The sequence below is a fragment of the Bos mutus genome, chromosome 14 (assembly GCF_027580195.1).
Source record: "Bos mutus isolate GX-2022 chromosome 14, NWIPB_WYAK_1.1, whole genome shotgun sequence".
NCBI lineage: Eukaryota > Metazoa > Chordata > Mammalia > Artiodactyla > Bovidae > Bos > Bos mutus.
In genome coordinates, this window is record NC_091630.1 from 878,260 (window position 1) to 896,917 (window position 18,658).

Below are 18,658 nucleotides of genomic sequence, written 5' to 3' on the forward strand. Positions count from 1 at the left end.
GACAGAAATTAGAAAGGGGGAGGGATGAGGGACTGACTGGGAAAGAGCAGGACAAGACTCTGGGGCGATGAAGACATTCTGCATCTTATTTTACATGAATATATATATATATATATATGTGTGTGTGTGTGTGTGTGTGTGTGTGTGTGTGTATATATTATCAGGGGGCTTCCCAGGTGAAATCAAACTAAGCGTTTAAGGTATGTGCATTTTCTTGGAGGTTAAGTATGTGTCTGTCAATAAAGAGAAACAATCAGGGCTTCCCTGGCGGCTCAGTGGTAAAGAATCCACCTGCCAATGCAGGGGACACGGGCTCCATCCCTGGTCCGGGAAGACCCCACACGCCTCAGACGACTAAGCCCCACAGCCACTGCGCCTGGGCTCTGAGCCCACGCCTCACGGCCACGGAGGCCCTCGAGCCCCCCAGCCCGCACTCCGCAAGAGAAGGAGCCACCGCCACGAGAAGCCCACGCAGGGCAGCCAGAGAGGGGCCCGCCTCTGCAACCGGAGGAAAGCTGGCACAGCAGCGGAGACCCAGCAGAGACAAAAATCATAAACAAACACAATCGGTTTTTAAGAAGCAAACATACTGCAACAACGAGTTTGTAAGTGGGCTGGGAGACCAGGAATAGGAGTCCACATGCCTTAAACCAGCGGGAGAGGCAGGGCAGCCGCCGCCAGCACAAGCTGCTACACGGCGCTGACGCCCAAACGGCCATCCGGACACTGATCCCTGCGTGTGTGGTCAGTGTCACAATGCAGTCATCTGTTCTACTTATCTGGGGTTAAATGTGGGGTTTTAATCCAGTTTCCTCTCTCGGTTCCTTTTCAACTAGGTTGTTATTTCTACTCTAACAGAAATTTCTCTCTGACTGCTTGATAATTAAAGGCAGTCAAAACTCCTGCAGCTTTGAAAAAAAAGAAAAAATTGAGAGGATTTTTTTTCTTCCTTTTGATTTTAGCAAGACAGGTTAAAACCTGGTTTTGTCTTAGAGATTCTACATGCGTTCTGTAACAGCATCACTGAAATGTAATTTACATATAAGATAACTCACCCACTTAATGTGCACGGTTCTCTATCTATCTACTCTAGAATGTGCTCACAGAGGTGTGCATCCAAGCATCACAATTGATTTTAAAATATTCCCATCAACATCAGAAGAAACCCAGCTCCTGAGCTGTCCCTTCCAATCTGCCCGTGACCCTTATTCACAGGCAAGCACTGACCAACATGCCAACCCTGCAGCGTCGCCTGCCTTCGGCATTTTGTACGATTAGAGTCACGTAAGGTCTACTGTGACTCGCTTCTTCCACTTGGCATAACGTTTACAAGGTTTATCCATGTAATGCCGTGTATTGGCACTTCCCTCCCTTTTTTTTTTTTAACTTCCCTCCTTTTTATTGCCAAATAATTTCCCATAGTCATGTACGGGTGTGAGAGCTGGACCATAAAGAAGGCTCAACACTGGAGAACTGATGCTTTCAAACAGTGGTGTTGGAGAAGACTCTTGAGAGTCCCTTGGACTACAAGGAGATCCAACCAGTCAGTCCCAAAGGGAATCAGTCCTGCATATTCATTGGAAGGACTGATGCTGAAGCTGAAGCTCTAATACTTTGGCCACCTGATGTGAAAATCTGACTCATCAGAAAAGACCCTGAAGCTGGGAAACATTGAGGGCAAAATGAGAAGGGGGTGGCAGAGGATGAGATGTTTATATGCATCACTGACCCAATGGACATGAATTTGAGCAAACTCCAGGAGATAGTGGAGGACAGAGGAGCCTGGCGGGCTGCAGTCCATGGGCTCATAAAGAGTCAAAGAGTCAGACATGATTTAGCAACTACACAACGACCACAAAAAACTATTCACTTCAGGTAAATGAATGATGTTGGCCATGAAGGCAAACACATCTAATTCAGAGATGGTACTGCATATTCTCAGTAAATAATGTATTCAGGAGATTATAAATACATCCTAGACCAAAAGATAAGTCAATTACATTTTGATATGATATCTATAAATGGTGGCTCCCATGATAGTCAAATTTTTATATAAATGTATTACATCACTACATTCAATAATACTATAATACTAATTTTATAGATAACTTATTTTTTTCTGGCAACCTTTTCTGAGTTTACTGTGATTTTTAAAATCCGGAATGTGACTTTGGCAACAGCATCTTAAATTACAACCTGTACATACCCTTATTAAGACCTATTTTGTCTTTGTACAGTGAATGACACAAAACACTGGCTTTGGTATAAATAAGTCCAGAATAGCATTCTAAATCTAAACCAATTCCATGACAGATATGGGGAGGGAGGAGGGTTCAGGATGGGGAGCACGGGTATACCTGTGGTGGATTCATTTCGATGTTGGGCAAAACTAATACAATATTGTAAAGTTTAAAAATAAAATAAAAAAAAAACATTTTTAATTGAAATGGAAATTTGAAGTTATCTGCAGGCTTTACCTACTGAGCCAAGGATTAATTCACTCCCATTCTCCACCTCCCGAGTTGTATTACCACCTATATCTAAAAGGGTAAGTGTATCACCTAAGATAAGATACAGGGAGTAAGTTTAAACAGCCCTTTGTCATCACATAGTCCCTCCAGTAATCTACATGTTTAAACACGACCGAATCAGGGCAAACCAGGGCTGTATAAGACAGCGGACTATCCATGTTAAACACAATGCCAAGATTGAAAGAAGTCAATAAATTGCACATTTGTTATTTTACAACCAGTAGTGGTAAAGAACCTACGTGCCTAATGCAGGAGACATAAGAGATGCTGGTTTGATCCCTGTGTCGGGAAGGTCCCCTGGAGAAGGAAACGGCAACCCACTCCAGTGTTCTTGCCTGGAGAATCCCATGGACAGAGGAGCCTGGAAGACCACGGTCCATAGGGTGGCAAAGAGTTGGACACGACTGAGTGACTTAGCATGTTGTTGTTTTTAGTGTGACCATCATTTGCTGATGATACATTGTCATTTGACTTACAGGAATTCAACTTTATGCGGCACTACATTCAATGCCCCACTTCCATTTTCAAGGACTGATTTGGTGTTTAGGGCCTTAGGAGCAGCCACACGCTGTGAAACAAAGTTCTCCACGTGTTCATCCTTCAGCTGTGTGGCTGGCACAGATGGAGACAAAATCCTTCTCTCAGAACAGGGACATAACAATTGCATGTGTCCCTTGCATTGTTTCCAATCAAGTCTTTGGCTTTTAAAAGTGCTCTTTAATTTTTCCCTCTCATTAAAAGTTTAAATACACAAACGCTCAGTTTTGTACATTTGCTTTGCTTGTGAGTGCAATCCTAGGTATAGCAAAGATAATCGTCGTTACAAAAGCTGAGTGCAAGCAACCATATTATAGCATCTGTCAGTCACTCGTGACGTCACTCACATCTTCAACCAATGAGCGCCAAGGGAGGGTCCCACACCCGCCCATCCATCTCCCCTTAGCGTGCTGACTGGACCACGACATCTTCATCTGATCATCCTTTCAAGCTCATCAATACCAAAGTCTTCCAAAACAGACATCGCTTCATCTAAGAACAAAACAGTCAAGCCAGAACTTTTCTGAAGACTCTCTTATAACTTTCAGAAAACAGTCTTACGTGATGAAAAGCGACGGCTCAAGAGTCAGAAGAATTCGGCTTTGCTCCCAGTCCTGCCTCCTTTCTGAGCTGAGTGATTTGGGCAACTTACCAAATTTAAACCTCAAGTTTCCTGCATAGTTCTGCTGTGAAGAAGAAAGAGGACAGCTTCTGTAAGAAGTCTGACTGGTATCTGAGGATCGTCTTCAGTGCTCTTCTGCTCAGGCTCCTGGAGCCACTTCCGTGGCTGCTCACGAGAGTTCCTGCACAGAACCCGCTCCGTCTGTCTGTCCTGCCCTGCTTTCAAAGAGCGCTGTGTTCAGCTCCCACAAGCAGCTCTGTCACTTTTCAGTCATAAGAAATATGAAATCTTAACCAGATATCCAGTTTGGCAAATATCCCCCGGAAGATATTTAAATCTCAGAAGTCAAACAAAAGTAAGACATAAAGGAGTGAGTTAAGACAAAGGAAGTTTTAAGAAGGAATTAGGTTAAGAAAGCTGAGGATTTCTTTTGTATAGGCACAACTTCATATGTGGGCTTCCAGGGCGGTAAAGAATCTGCCTGCCAGTGTAGGAGACTCAAGAGACTCAGGTTCAATCCCTGGGTTCGGAAGATCCCCTGAAGGAGGAAATGGCAACCCCCCCCAGTATTCTTGCCTGGAAAATTCCATGGACAGAGGAGCCTGGCAGGCTATAGTCCATGGGGTCAGAAAGAGTTGGACACGACTGAGTGACTGACCACATACACACACAAATTACACATGTAGAGTCTCAAGAAATAGAAGTGGCTAAATGACATATAGTTTATATTCCACAGAGAGGAATGAAGTGATTCTTTTCTATACTAATGGGACAATCTCCATATAAAATGCAAATTTCATTTGCTACATATGCAAAGTGCTCTTCATTAAACACAAAAAAACAAACAACAACAACAAAAAAGGAAACTCCTAAGGAAAAAGCTATTAAAGACAAGGAAAGGAAATTAAGGAGAACCGTGATCGGTATCTCTAATCTTGAGGTCATTCCAGTTTTTCATTTTTGCAATCCCAATCTCCAATCTCCTATCCACACAAGATCTTTTCATTATGCTCAATGTTGTACATATATAATTTAACAAATTTTGTCCTTTGCTCCTTGAGAATACATATATGCCAGCAAATGTGGAAAACTCAGCAGTGGCCACAGGACTGGAAAAGGTCAGTTTTCATTCCAATCCCAAAGAAGGGCAATGCCAAACAATGCTCAACTACTGCACAATTGCACTCATCTCACACGCTAGTAAAGTCATGCTCAAAATTCTCCAAGCCAGGCTTCAGCAATATGTGAACCATGAACTTCCTGATGTTCAAGCTGGTTTTAGAAAAGGCAGAGGAACCAGAGATCAAATTGCCAACATCCGCTGGATCATCGAAAAAGCAAGAGAGTTCCAGAAAAACATCTATTTCTGCTTTATTGACTATGCCAAAGCCTTTGCCTGTGTGGATCACAATAAACTGTGGAAAATTCTTCAAGAGATGGGAATACCAGACCACCTGACCTGCCTCTTGAGAAACCTCTATGCAGGTCAGGAAGCAAAAGTTAGAACTGGACATGGAACAACAGACTGGTTCCAAATAGGAAAAGGAGTACGTCAAGGCTGTATACTGTCACCCTGCTTATTTAACTTATATGCAGAGTACATCATGAGAAATGCTGGGCTGGAAGAAGCACAAGCTGGAATCAAGATTGCCGGGAGAAATATCAGTAACCTCAGATATGCAGATGACACCACCCTTATGGCAGAAAGTGAAGAGGAACTCAAAAGCCTCTTGATGAAAGTGAAAGAGGAGAGTGAAAAAGTTGGCTTAAAGCTCAACATTCAGAAAACGAAGATCATGGCATCTGGTCCCATCACTTCATGGCAAATAGATGGGGAAACAGTGGAAACGGTGTCAGACTTTATTTTTTGGGCTCCAAAATCACTGCAGATGGTGACTGAAGCCATGAAATTAAAAGACACTTACTCCTTGGAAGGAAAGTTATGACCAACCTAGATAGCATATTCAAAAGCAGAGACATTACTTTGCTAACAAAAGTCCGTCTAGTCAAGGCTATGGTTTTTCCAGTGGTCATGTATGGATGTGAAAGTTGGACTATGAAGAAAGCTGGGCGCTGAAGAATTGATGCTTTTGAACTGTGGTGTTGGAGAAGACTCTTGAGAGTTCCTTGGACTGCAAGGAGAGCCAACCAGTCCATTCTAAAGGAGATAGGTCCTGGGTGTTCATTGGAAGGACTGATGCTAAAGCTGAAACTCCAGTACTTTGGCCACCTCATGCGAAGAGTTGACTCATTGGAAAAGCCCCTGATGCTGGGAGGGATTGGGGGCAGGAGGAGGAGGGGATGACAGAGGATGAGATGGCTGGATGGCATCACCAACTCGATGGACATGAGTCTGAGTGAACTCTGGGAGTTGGTGATGGACAGGGAGGCCTGGCGTGCTGCGATTCATGGGGTTGCAAAGAGTCGGACACCACTGAGCGACTGAAGTGAACTGAACTGAAGATGTACACATCACCATTGTTTGAAACTACAAAAATTTGGACCTAAAATTAATATCTAGTAATTGAGGACTAGCTGACTGAATCGCTCCTGGAGAAGATTACCGTCTGATCAGGAAGAGGGGATAAGAGACAAGGTTCACGCTGCACTCTCAGAACCTACTGTGAAGGCACGCTTTCATCCCAGCTATGACTGAAAACTGACGATTTCTAATTCATCCAGTTTATACTTTCTGGGACTGTCCAAGCGTTCCCTTTTGCACTGGTCGAATTCTCTAGGGGCCTGACTCAGCTTAGCTTCAAGTGAGACATAAAACAGGAGGAAAAGGAGAAACAGCCAAAAGCCAAAGCAACATAAATACACGACAGTCTATCATTCAGGGCAGCGCAGGCTTCAGAAGCGCCCAACTAACAACACTGACATTCGGTAAAAGAAAACAGGTCCCTGCCCACTGTATGCTTTCATCTTTCAGAAAGCACGAGGGGGATATCATGCAGTATACCTACCAAAAGCATAAACTGACGTAGTTCAGAGTCATGCCTATGCAGGATAATATGGCTACATTTTTCCTATTAGAAACTATTAGGATGATTTTATCAAAGGAAGAAAATTTTAAAAGCTGATTATCTGAAGGAAGGAGAATTGGCTTCTCTTCCACTCATACATATATTCTAGGAATGAATCTAAAAACTTCTCATCTTAAGCCCCATAAGTTCCATTGAATATAAAAGATGTTTTAGGCTACTTATCTAGTTGGAGGGAGGGAGATCACTTACTTTCATCCAGCCTTGAAATATTTGCTTACAGATGACGTAACACAACAGACGTCATGGAATAGCAATTCACACTGAATCCAGCAGTGTGGTAAGAAAGTAAGAAGGTGGGGTTAAGGAGGGGAGAGGGAAAGAGAGTGGGATATCAGCTGTGCCCTAGATAGCACCTCATCAGGAATTTTAACAAGTTTTAGAATTCAGAAGAGTCAAGAAGCCTTGGGAATTGCCTGGTGGCCCAGTAGTAAGGCTTCCCTTGTAGCTCAGTTGGTAAAGAATCTGCTTGCAGATCTCCCTGCAGTGCAGGAGACCTGGGCTCAATCCCTGGATCCAGAAGAGCCCCTGCAGAAGGAAATGGCAACCCACTCCAGCACTCTTGCCTGGGAAATCCCATGGACAGAGGAGCCTGGCAGGCTGCAGTCCAGGGGGTCGCAAGAGTCGGACACGACTGAGCGACTGAAGCAGCACCACCCTGCTTAGGGTCCCTGCTTAGTGGTTAGGGTCCCTGCTTAGTGGTTACTCCCACGGCAGGAGGCACAGGTTCGATGCCTGCTAGGGAAACTAAGATCCCACTGGCCTTGTGTTACAGCCCACAGCGGTGGGAGGTGCTTACACAGACAGGGGAATAAGGACGCTGACTATTATAACGGCAAAGAACAAAGGCCAGCAAGGGATGAGGCTGAGGGCCAGGACTATAAGTGCAAGGAGCGTCAAACCACAGGGTCCTCAAGGTCACCTTCCAGACAGAAGACCCTCAAACGCTGTGATCAACACCCTTACCATCAGGATGTGGCGGGGCTCCCCTGGTGGTCAGTGGTAAAGAATCTGCCTGCCAGTGCAGGAGACACGGGTTTGATCTCTGGTCTGGGAAGATCCCACACGCCTCAGGGCAACTAAGCTTGTGTGCCCCAACTACTGAGCCTGTGCTTTAGAGCCCAGGGGGTACAGCCACCGAAGCCCACGCACCCCAGAGCCGATGAAAAGCCGTCCAGCACAGCCAGAGCACAGGCCACACAGCAGTGAAGGCCCGGCACAGACAAACACAAGTAAACGCACTTGTTTGTCAGGACGCGCCACAGCAGCAGAGGCGGGCGCGGCTGCCACCTCCGGGGTGCGCAGTCGTGGGCGGAGGATCTTTCTGGGCATCAGGGATGTTACGCCACCTTACCACTGGCTCCACTCCTCCTGCTGCCTTGTTCTGAGCCTACAGAACCCTGTACTTCCTTCTGGAACGACCACTTAGCACTCACAGGCATTGTTTAAGAGCACCGACATGTAACATGACATAACATGTTTACATGACATAAACATGTAACATTTAAGAGCACCAAGGAGTAACGTGGTAGATCTAGTCCGTAGACTTAGTGTTTCTAGAAGGCAAATCAATTCTGCCTATGAAGACGCTGCGTCTTCTCTTCCAACAAAAGCTTTCAGTTATCTCCCAAGTCCTGGGATGAATCTGCTCCTGCTGGATCACAGTCCTACAGAGTCCGAGCATTTCATGTCACTCAGTATGGAGAAGGCAATGGCACCCCACTCCAGTACTCTTGCCTGGAAAATCCCGTGGACGGAGGAGCCTGGTGGGCTACAGTCCATGGGGTCATGAAGAGTCGGACATGACTGAGCGACTTCACTTTCACTTTTCACTTTCATGCATTGGAGAAGGAAACGGCAACCCACTCCAGTGCTCTTGCCTGGAGAATCCCAGGGACAGGGGAGCCTGATGGGCTGCCGTCTATGGGGTCGCACAGAGTCGGACACGACTGAATCGACTTAGCAGCAGCAGCAGTATGCTGTACATTAAAAAAAAAACAAAAACCTGTCAAGACTAACAAATAGGAATATTATGCTGTTTAAATCATGTGTCTGTTGGAAAATATGAGTTGAGTGTTAATTACAACAGAAGATGAAATCTGTTCATTAAAGAAAATCTAGACTACACTTAAAGCCATAACAACCCACCTCAAACCATCCTAAAGGGACGCAGGAGTTGAAAGCTCTGTTTGTCAAAGCAGCACAGTCCTTGATTCAAGAAGGTTAAGCAATTGTGTTCAAGGGTTTTACACCACACATGGACGGTTAGGTGCCTGGGATACAAAACTCTTCAAGAGGCAATAACAACAGTGAATCAGAGAACTAAAATAATTACTTCCTGAGTCCTGACAACATTTAGAAGGGGATATGAAAGCAGGAAATTGATTTTAGGGCATAAAGTTCTATGAACTGACATTACTAAAACAAAACACTTCACATACACCAAGTTAGAACCCAATTACACTCATTTAATTGATGGAAGGGAGGACAGGAGATGGAAAAGAGGAAACAAGGATGGAAGCGTCTTTAGTAAGACAGCAGGAAGAAGCAAATGAAAACATCACGCTGTGGCTGCACGGGTCTCTGCTGCTGCTCTGCCAGACAAGTGAAGGTGATCAGCAGACGGAAGGTCAAGTTACACTTTGTTCTTCTCTGTGCTCCTTTAAATAACAGCTGGGTACCTTCCAAAGACCAGAACCTTGTACTGCTAGTGATAAAATTCAGAACAAAGCACATGTTTTTCAAAGATGAGGTTGTTTTTCAGAGACTAATTCGTATCACAAGTGCAGAGAGGTCTGAAGACAAATTTACTTTGGCAAATGGAATACTTCACATACAGAATTCAATGAAAGATATCCGCAAGTCTATTCTAGATCTTTTGGAACTATTGACATAAATCCAAGGGCCTTTAGTGTCGATTTATTTTTTAAAGTATATATTCATCATAGAGTACATATAAGATATTGTTTAAAACCAGCAATGGATGAGGCCATTAAACCTATTAATCTCTGCCCATCAAGGCATCTGATGGTGAGGATATATTGATGAGAAGAGTAGCCATCAGGCAACATTTACAAAGTGGCACACTGTGCCAGGCCCTGTGCTGAGCACATGGCATGATTACCTCATTCAGTTCTCAGGGCAGCAGCGAGAGCTATCACAGTTACTCACAGTTTACAGATGAGATTACACAAGGTCAGCCTGCCCAAGGTCCCACAGTCATTAACCAGAAGATCCGAGAAGGAAACCCCAAGTTTAAGGACCCCATCCCTCATTCTCCTCACTGGACTGTCCCCCACCCCATGATAATGCCAGCTGAGCGCAAGACGCGCTCACAAACACAGGAGCACAGCCTGCTTCCCCCTCCTTTCTCCTGTCGCCAGGTAACAGAGGACAATTTGGCTGAAGTGCTTCCTACGAAATGCTTCGCCAGGGTAAAACGCTGATGACCATGCAGCTGCTTATTAAAAGAGCCAAGCGGGGAGGCTGGTAAACACGCTTCTTCCTACAGATGGCTCCGGGTCGAACGCTGGCTTCACTCTCTACTAAGTGACTTTAATTTCCCTGAACTTCAGCTTTATTCATCCATAAAGACGAGTTGCGGGGGCAGTGAAACAGCTAGGTAAACGGCTCATTAGCGTCTCCAGCCCCCAGAGCTGTTCGGTCAGCCACGTGCCGACCTCCCAGTGATGCCCACGGGGGTCGGGGCCCCAAGGACACCTTCCCCAGTGTGACCTCTTTCGGGCTCCACCTACGTGTGCGTCTGGGGGAACAGGAGGCATCCTACCGACACCAAACAAACTCAGCATGGCCAACGCCACGGAGAAGGACATCCAGTGTGATGCTGGAGGTGTTACAACAGATAGTACCCCGGAACCAGCCTCTGCGGAAGCCCACCAGAACTATTCCCAGATGATATTGCCTTACCACGCCGGGAAGGCTACTGTATAACCTGTTACATAACCTGTATAATAATTTATGAGGTGTTCCTTTCGAGACTGGAGAGACTAGGACCTTTGAAGGAGGAGGAAACAGATGTTCAGAAAAGGAGGGTGTCAGTGGTGAGACTTAGTAGCTAAAAAAAAACCCAAAAAAACCTGTCTCCATATATTTTCTCTTTTTCCTTCATATATACATTTTACTGAAGGATAGTCGACTTACAGCGTTTCAGGCACACAAGGTGATTCAGTAATACATATACACGTATATTATTTCTCAGATTTTTTCCATTATAGGTTATTACAAGATGTTGACTGGCTCCATGTGCGATAGTTCCCAGTAATATTTGTTGCTTGTTTCATATCTATTTCATTTTAAAATTAGAAATTTAGCATCCTATTCATATATGTTCTATATTATTTATATTTGTACTCACTTTTTCTTAAAAAAAAAGGAAGATAGAAAATATAGGAATAATTTCACCTACTTTTTTTCAACCAATAAACTTTATGTACTGGAATAATTTCAGTTTTATGCAGAAAAGGCTGTAAGGACAGCACAGACAGTTCTCCTGTACTCTTCACCCAGTGCCCCTTGATGTTAACAAGCGTGGTACACTGGTCAAAACAGCTAAGACCTTAACATCAGGACACCCACCTGCTTTAAATCTCACTTAGAGCTTCCAGGAACTCCCTGTGTGGACGCAGGAAGCACCCTGTTCTTTGGAAGTCCATGTTTCAGAGGGAAGGTCACTTAGTTACTTAATGAAAAAGACGTTTGTCCTTGCAGCTGACAAGGCTGGCTGCCTGTCCAAATCCAATCTCCCTTTCTTCCTGCTTCATCGTTTGCACAGGGCGGGAGTGCCGGCCACAGCAGCAGGATCCACTGGCCACCTTCCAGGAAAGGGGGCCATGTGACAGAGGCCCAGCCCTTGTGATGCAGGTAAGAATCTCCGGGAAAGGCAGCTCTCCACAAACAAAAAGGACCCCCCTGCCCCCCGCCCCCGACCCTGCCTGGTTCTGTTCAAGCAGGCACTGCCACTTTTTCTCCTATTTGTAGTAAAACACAGTTCTGTTATTATTCCAAACTCAGGTCTGGAGACTGAAATCAAAGGCTTAAAAAACCAACACTTTCTGTTTATCTACAGCCCACACCTATAACAAACTATGCTGGACTCAGGAGCTAAGGGCGATTAGACAGCAAGTCTTACAGGCAAAAGATACGCCTTCCTACTCGGCTCTGATTCCCTAGTGACACAGCGGCTTATGGACAGTCCCTGGGTCTCACTGTTTCCATCTGTGGAAAAGAAGTTACAGTAACTTCTTTAACCCAAAGCAAGTGCCATTAAGACACATACGGGAAGCCATAACTCTCTTGAAGACAGGATTGCAAATGATGCCCATGCATGAATAAATAATATTGTTCTGCTGTCAACAAAAGCCCACAGAATCCCACAACAAAAGACCGAGAATTTAAGAAAATGCTCCTGAATCTCGGGTCGTATCCTGGATAAGCCTGTTCTGAGCCAAAAGAGACCTACCGAGATCAGACACAGTCCAAACAATTGCAGTCAACAATTTCTGACCTGTGGAAATATTTAATCAAAGGAAATATTAAAATATCAGAGGAGAAAGAAAACACGACTATGAAACCACCGTGCTAAATACAGAACTGTGATTTCCGTTCTAGAACCTGTGTGGCTGGCACCCTGGTTCATTTAGGTGTCCAAAGTGGCACGGCAAAGTAGAGACACCAAGGTGCTTCCTCAACACAAATTTTCAGGCATTTCAACCACTGAGGAACAAAGTTCTCTGAGCTAAGGGTCTGAAAAATGAAATACACACTCACCAAGTCACCACCGACCCTTGTGATGATTTCAAAAAGGTCTACAGGGCTTCCCTGGCAGGTCAGCGATCAAGAATTGCCTGCCAATGCAGGAGACACAGGTTTGAACCTTGATCTGGGAAGACTTCATGTGCTGAAAAGTGACTAAGACCCTACACAGCCATTAAGCCTAGGCTCTAAAGCCGGGGCTTCTCTGGTGACTCAGACGGTAAAGAACCCGCCTGCAGTGAGGGAGACCTAGGCTCACTCCCTGGGTCAGGAAGATCCCCTGGAGGAGGGCTACCCACTCTGGTGTTCTTGGCTGGAGAATCCCATGGACAGAGGAGCCTGGTAGGCTACAGTCCATGGGTCAGAAAGAGTGGGACATGACTGAGTGACTAAGCACAGCACTAACGCTTCTGCTAACCCCAGCAAGAGAAAAGCCCACAAAGCTTCAGAGACCCAGCACAGCCAGAAATAAATAAATAAATTTTTTTTTTTTTTTAAAAAGGTTTAGATCTGTGTTCTCCAGAATGGCTGACAAGCACTTGAAATGTGGCGACTCTGAATTGAGATGAGCTGTACACACAAAATACCCTGGACTTTGAAGATCAAGTATTTATAAAAAAGAAGGTAAGACAGCTGATTGCTATTTTTCATACTGATTGTATTTTGAAATAACATTCTGGAGATCGTGTGTTAAGATACATTATTAAGGGAAATTTTACCTGTTTCTACCTTTTTTTCACTGAGGCGATCTGAAAAGTTTACATCACAAACACGGACTGCATTTGTGGCAATCCAGTCTAGAGGCCGGTATCTCACAGCACAGATCAGCTAACCAACAGGGGAGCTCATCCCTCATGTGTGGCACGTGGAGAGCCATCTGTCCTGGAGGATAACTCTTATCCTGAGCTCCGACGGTCAGTGGTCAAGAGCTGCTGTTACTGCAGTCTGGTTAGGTTCTCCCCCTCGCACTGCCTGCCCCAGCCCTGCTTTATCCCTTTGATGAGGAAGTACATTTTGTTCCCACTTGACAGGAATCCCTGCTTGAGGCTATGTGCTCAGCAACCATGGAAAGGGCTTCAGTGACGGGAGTGGTTTTGCCAGCAGCCAAAAGCAACACACTCAGCCCTGCTCCCAGGCCTGGTGGCTTTGGTGGTTTCTAATTGGACTGAAACCCGGGCGCCAGCTGAGGCAGTGGCTCCAGTAAAACGGGAGAATAGAGACCCCGACATGCAGGGTTTCCTTGGGGGGAGGACGGAAGAGGAAGTGGGCTCCTTGTGTCAAACGTTGCTCCTGGGACAGAGAAGAAAGAAAGTGAAGGGGAGCTTTTCAGAACAAAGCCAGACAAGATGCCAAAGACTTCAAAATGTTATGTCAATGTTAAAACAACATACGGACATTTTTACAAAAAATCATTCTCTAAATTAGACTAAAATTGGTTATGAATCTTAATAAACATATTTTCCCAACTGTAATAAGGATGTGTGTGTGCCTGTGTGTGTGTAACCCTTCTTAAATTTTAACTTAATATGCTCATAGTCACAATGATCAGAGTTTACATATGGCCAGTTTTTCTTTGTAATTGAATTATATAGTTGATTTATAATGTTGTGTTAGTTTCAGGTATACAGCAAAGTGATTCAGGGACTCATATTTTTTTCAGATTCTTTTCCATTACAGGTTATTATGAAGATAGTGAACATGGTTTCGTGTGCTATACAGGAAACTTTAATAGTTTATCTATTTTACACATGCATGCATGTAGTCAGGTCTGACTCTTCGCATGGGCTGTAGCCTGCCCGGCCCCTGCCCTCGGGATTTCCCGGGGACGAGTACTGGAGTGGGCTGCCATTCCTTCTCCATTTTACCTAGAGTGCGGGCATCTATTAATCCCGTACTGCCAATTTATCCCGCCCCCACCTCTTCTGCTTTTGGTAACCCCAAGTCTGTTTCCTATATCTGTGATCTATTCTGTTTTGTAAATAATTTCACTTGTACCATTTTTTGGATTATACATATAAGTGATACACTGATATCGGTCTTTGACTTACCTCACCTAGTATGGTCATCTCTGGGCCCAGCCATCTTGCTCTATGTGGCAATATTTCAATCTTTTTTGTGGCTGAGTAATATTCCATTATACACAGGCCACATCGTCTTTATCTACGTATCTGCTAATAGGCACTTAGGTTGCTTCCAGGTCTCGGCTGTTTTAAACAGTGCTGCTATGGACATCTGTGCACTTGCACCTCTTCAAATGAGAGTTCTCATCTTTTCTGGATTTCTGCTCAGGACTGGGATCGCTGGACCATACGCTAAGTCTTTCTCTTGTTTTGGCAGCTCTGCGTCTTGCGGGACTGAACCTGAGCTGTAGCAGTGAGAGCGCAGCATCGTAACCTCTAGGCCACCAAGGCACTGCCCAGCTTTAGTCTTTCCACCGTGGCTGCACGAATTCACATCCCACCAACAGTGCAGGAGGCTCCCTTTTCTCCACAGCCTTCCCAGCATTTATTGTTTGTAGACTTTCTCGTGACGGCCATTCTGACCGGCGGGAGTTGACACTTCATTGTAGTTTAATATAGAGTCACTTTTATACCTAGTAATCACTCCATGGCATCAACAGACTGGAGTCTGTTTTTCCATTCCTGGTGGAAGAAGGGAGAAGGGGAGGCAGATAGAAAGAGGGACCATTTCCAAAGAACTGCAGGCCAGAACAGAAGACAACCCAGACGCAATCTGAGACGGGTGTATCAGCTAAGAAAACTGAGTTAAAGCGAGCAGCTGAGAATCTAGAGCCTCACGCGGCGGGTGGGGGACCTCCGAGGGAAGAACCATGAGATGCCGCCGTGTGGCAAAGAGAAGCGGCTGCAGGGATCTTCAGGGGAATGTCCGGGGAGAGCCTGGGTCCCCGCGAGCACAGCTGCCCTGACTCTCCAGCCTCTCGCTGAGAGAGGAGCTTTCTGGAGACTGAGGTAGGGTCAGAGCCAGCAAGGCCTCTGTGGCGGGCCAGAGAACACGGGCGGTCTGCTCCTTAGTGAGGACCTCGACTTTCTGCCCCACCCCCAACCCCTCCCTTGAGGGCTGCGGTCAAGCTCACGTCCATCAGTAACCAGGACTGACCGCTCGCTGCCTCTCGCCCAGGAGGAGAGGGAAGGAGAGCAGCATCAGCCGTCTGAGCCACCCATTCCACCAAGACCCCGCTAAGCTGCTCCTTTAATAAACTTGGTACCCAGCCCCACGTCCCTCCAAAAATGACCACAGGAACCCAGCTCAGTCCTTACATTATATAAAGCCCTGAGAGCACACAGGCTCAGCACTTCCTAGGAGACTGCATGCCTCCATAAACTTCACCTGCACAGAGAAGTGTGCTGCTGTAAAAAGGCGCGTTTGGGGAAACTGAGGCCCACGTCCCTGTAGCGGCCATGGGCCCACAAGGCGTCAGGACCAGAGAGTCAGCAGGGGCCCAGGCTTCAGAGCCAAACACAGTCTGTACGTAGAGGGTCAGTTTCTGGACACATGAGAAAAGCCAGACAGATGTCCACCAAGGAGGGAGACGTGTGCGGTCGCGACACTGCTTGCGGGAGACCTCTGCTCTTTGCGCATAATGCCCTTCTTCTGGAAGGCTACCTGAGGCAAGGCATCGCTCACCTCCTTCATTCTCTCCAAAAGTCAAGGCTTAGTGCAGCTACAGACCTGTTGTCCTTCAACAACACCAACACCATGCTGTGTGCCCAAGGACTGGCTTGTGACTTTACCAAGGAACCTTGCCCCCTTACGCTGGCACTGCAACAGCATCCTGGCCTGCCAACTTTCCTTCTGCCTTAGATTCAGCTCTGATAAAAAGTAAACCAGAGCCACAGCCTATCAGAGGGGACACGGCAGGAAAGTGCCCAGAAAGTGTAAATTGAGAAAGGAAAAAGTTTTAATAGTAAATAATGGCCGCTGATAAAGATAACGCTTTATATTGAAGTAGTGATGAAGTATTAATTATTGAAAGATTGAGAAAATATTCTACTCAATCTTTATTTTCTTCTATTCAGAGCTTAATATTTAGGAGTTAAGAATGATTATACTCATTGCAAATGACTCAACATTGTCATCGAAAGCCACAGGGATGGTAAGAGCCAGTGAACTGATTTGGGGGAGGATTAAATGAACTAACAGCAGTGAAGGTCGGCCTGCCTGCTGCTTCCAGCTGCCCAGCACTCACTTCCTAGTGGTAACAGAACTTCCAAAATAACTTCTGGTTTTTTGGTGGAATAACGTCCCACCACCAGCTGGCACGGCTGTCAGTCAGAGGGCCCTGCCCACGCCGGGTGCAGATGTGGGCCCGTGACCAGTCTCAGCCAGTCAGAGCTGTCCTCCATAAACAGCCTCCAGAGGGAGGGCAGAGGCAGAAAACAGCTGGCCCCCCGCTGTGGGGCTCCCTGCATCGCCGGCTCCCGGCCACCGGACCCCAAGATCGGCTCTGCTTCTCCAGGCGGCCCGGCTTTTCAGGGTTTGGACCATCAGCGAGCTCTGCCATGTATCTGAAGCAGATAAGGACTGAGCCTGCTTACAGTATTCAAGGAACTCTACCTGGTATGAGCACCCAACACTGTGCCTAGCACATCCTCAAAAAGTGGGCACTACTGTATTCATTCAATGCATGTTTTACTGAGTAGCTAATATATAAATGCCAAGCCATGCAGGGGGATTCAGAGACAAGAAAACAGATCCTCTGACCTCAGAGCTCCTGCATTCTAGCTAAGAGGAAAGAAAGACGAAGATGCTGAGTACCAACCGTAATGGAAAAACCTTCACTCTGTTGGTGGCAAGGAGTTACCCAAAGCGAAAGTAAGAGAACGTGAGCAGGAGAGTCGTGGCAAGAAGAGGAAAGGCGGGCAGGCGAGGACGGGGCCACTGGCGAAGGCACTCTGCGTGTCCGGGCTCCGGTCCGCTCCTCCGCGCCCTCCTTTCAACCAGCCCTCGACCTGGGCTCCTATCCCTACGGTTACAGAACTTCCAAAGCAATTTTTTTTTCTTTTTGTGGAAGAATGCCCTCCCCTACGTGGTGAGTCTGTCAGTCAAAGGGTCCTGATCGCCCAGGATCAAGAGGGGGGCATTTGACCGACCTAGCCCAGCCTTAGCAAAGAATCCTGCCATCCCCCAAACAGTGATACCTGATCACTCCTGTTATTTTGAGTTTATCCTCCTCCATCTTTGATGTCCAAGTCCCTGGCGTCGACCATTGGCGCCTCCCATATAATATTCCATCTGCTCGTGCCCCTGCCCTGCTCCAAGGCTGTAAATCCCCACTTGCTCTTGCTGTCCTTGGACGGGAGCCGTCTCCCTCCCCCCGCTGCAATGCTCCTATTGCAACAGTCTTAAATAAAACCCTCCTTACAACTTAAACAAGCGTCAGAATGACTTTTTTTCCTGTAACATCACATGGCCTTGGGCAAGTTGCAGTCTTGTCTTCAGCCTCCTCAGTCATCAGCACCCTTTTCCTTCCCCCTCTTTCTTCCATCTTTGACACTTCCTTCCCTCCCTCTCTCTTTTCTTTTGGCTAGAATATTCTAGGCTGGGCTGAACTCATCAGTGTTCTTAATCACTGAGAAGATGGGGTTAATTCCTGTCTGGACCTGGCAGCTAGCTTCCTTTGCAGAAAACCCCAAGTTCTTTCTTCACGGCTCCCAGGGACAATGTCTCAGTTACTGGTTTCCACTGGGGAATGGGATCACCAAAACTACCCTCAAGCCGCTGGGAGGATTAAAAGCATAACGCATGGAGAACTGCTTTGCATGTTGCACAATGTTATATCAATGTATTTTTCAGACAAAGACCAAGAAAGGGGCTTGATAAAGTGTTGAAATTGTTAAAGTGCTCTGACTAAGTCTTTAAAAGAGGAAATTATACGCCTGGACACAGTCTCGGTAGCCTGATTATCCAGGGTCAGCGGCTGCAGCTGTGAGCCATTTACCCACGTGACTGCTGTCTACCGTCCTCCACGCAAGGACAAGATAGCTGGAGAGCAGCTCAAGCAGTTGAGGGAGGTATTTATGGGAGTAAAAAATGTATTCATCATGTTTGCAAAGGTCACACAAAAATCTCAAGGTGCTTGGTCATTGTGTGAAAAAGGGAATCGTGTAATCATAACTATTTTATGAGCTAAC

General features: G+C 46.1%; 1 protein-coding gene and 1 long non-coding RNA gene across 6 annotated transcripts in view; one reads left to right on the top strand and one right to left on the bottom strand.

The window, feature by feature from the left end:
- Positions 1–18,658, bottom strand: part of DEPTOR (DEP domain containing MTOR interacting protein) — a 163,155-nt gene that overhangs the window by 60,457 nt on the left and 84,040 nt on the right. The gene's annotated exons all lie outside the window — the stretch shown is intronic.
- On the top strand, positions 11,337–13,369 carry LOC138990781 (uncharacterized). The gene is made up of 3 exons (XR_011466882.1): positions 11,337–11,615; positions 13,009–13,130; positions 13,251–13,369. It is a non-coding gene; the product is annotated as an uncharacterized lncRNA (long non-coding RNA).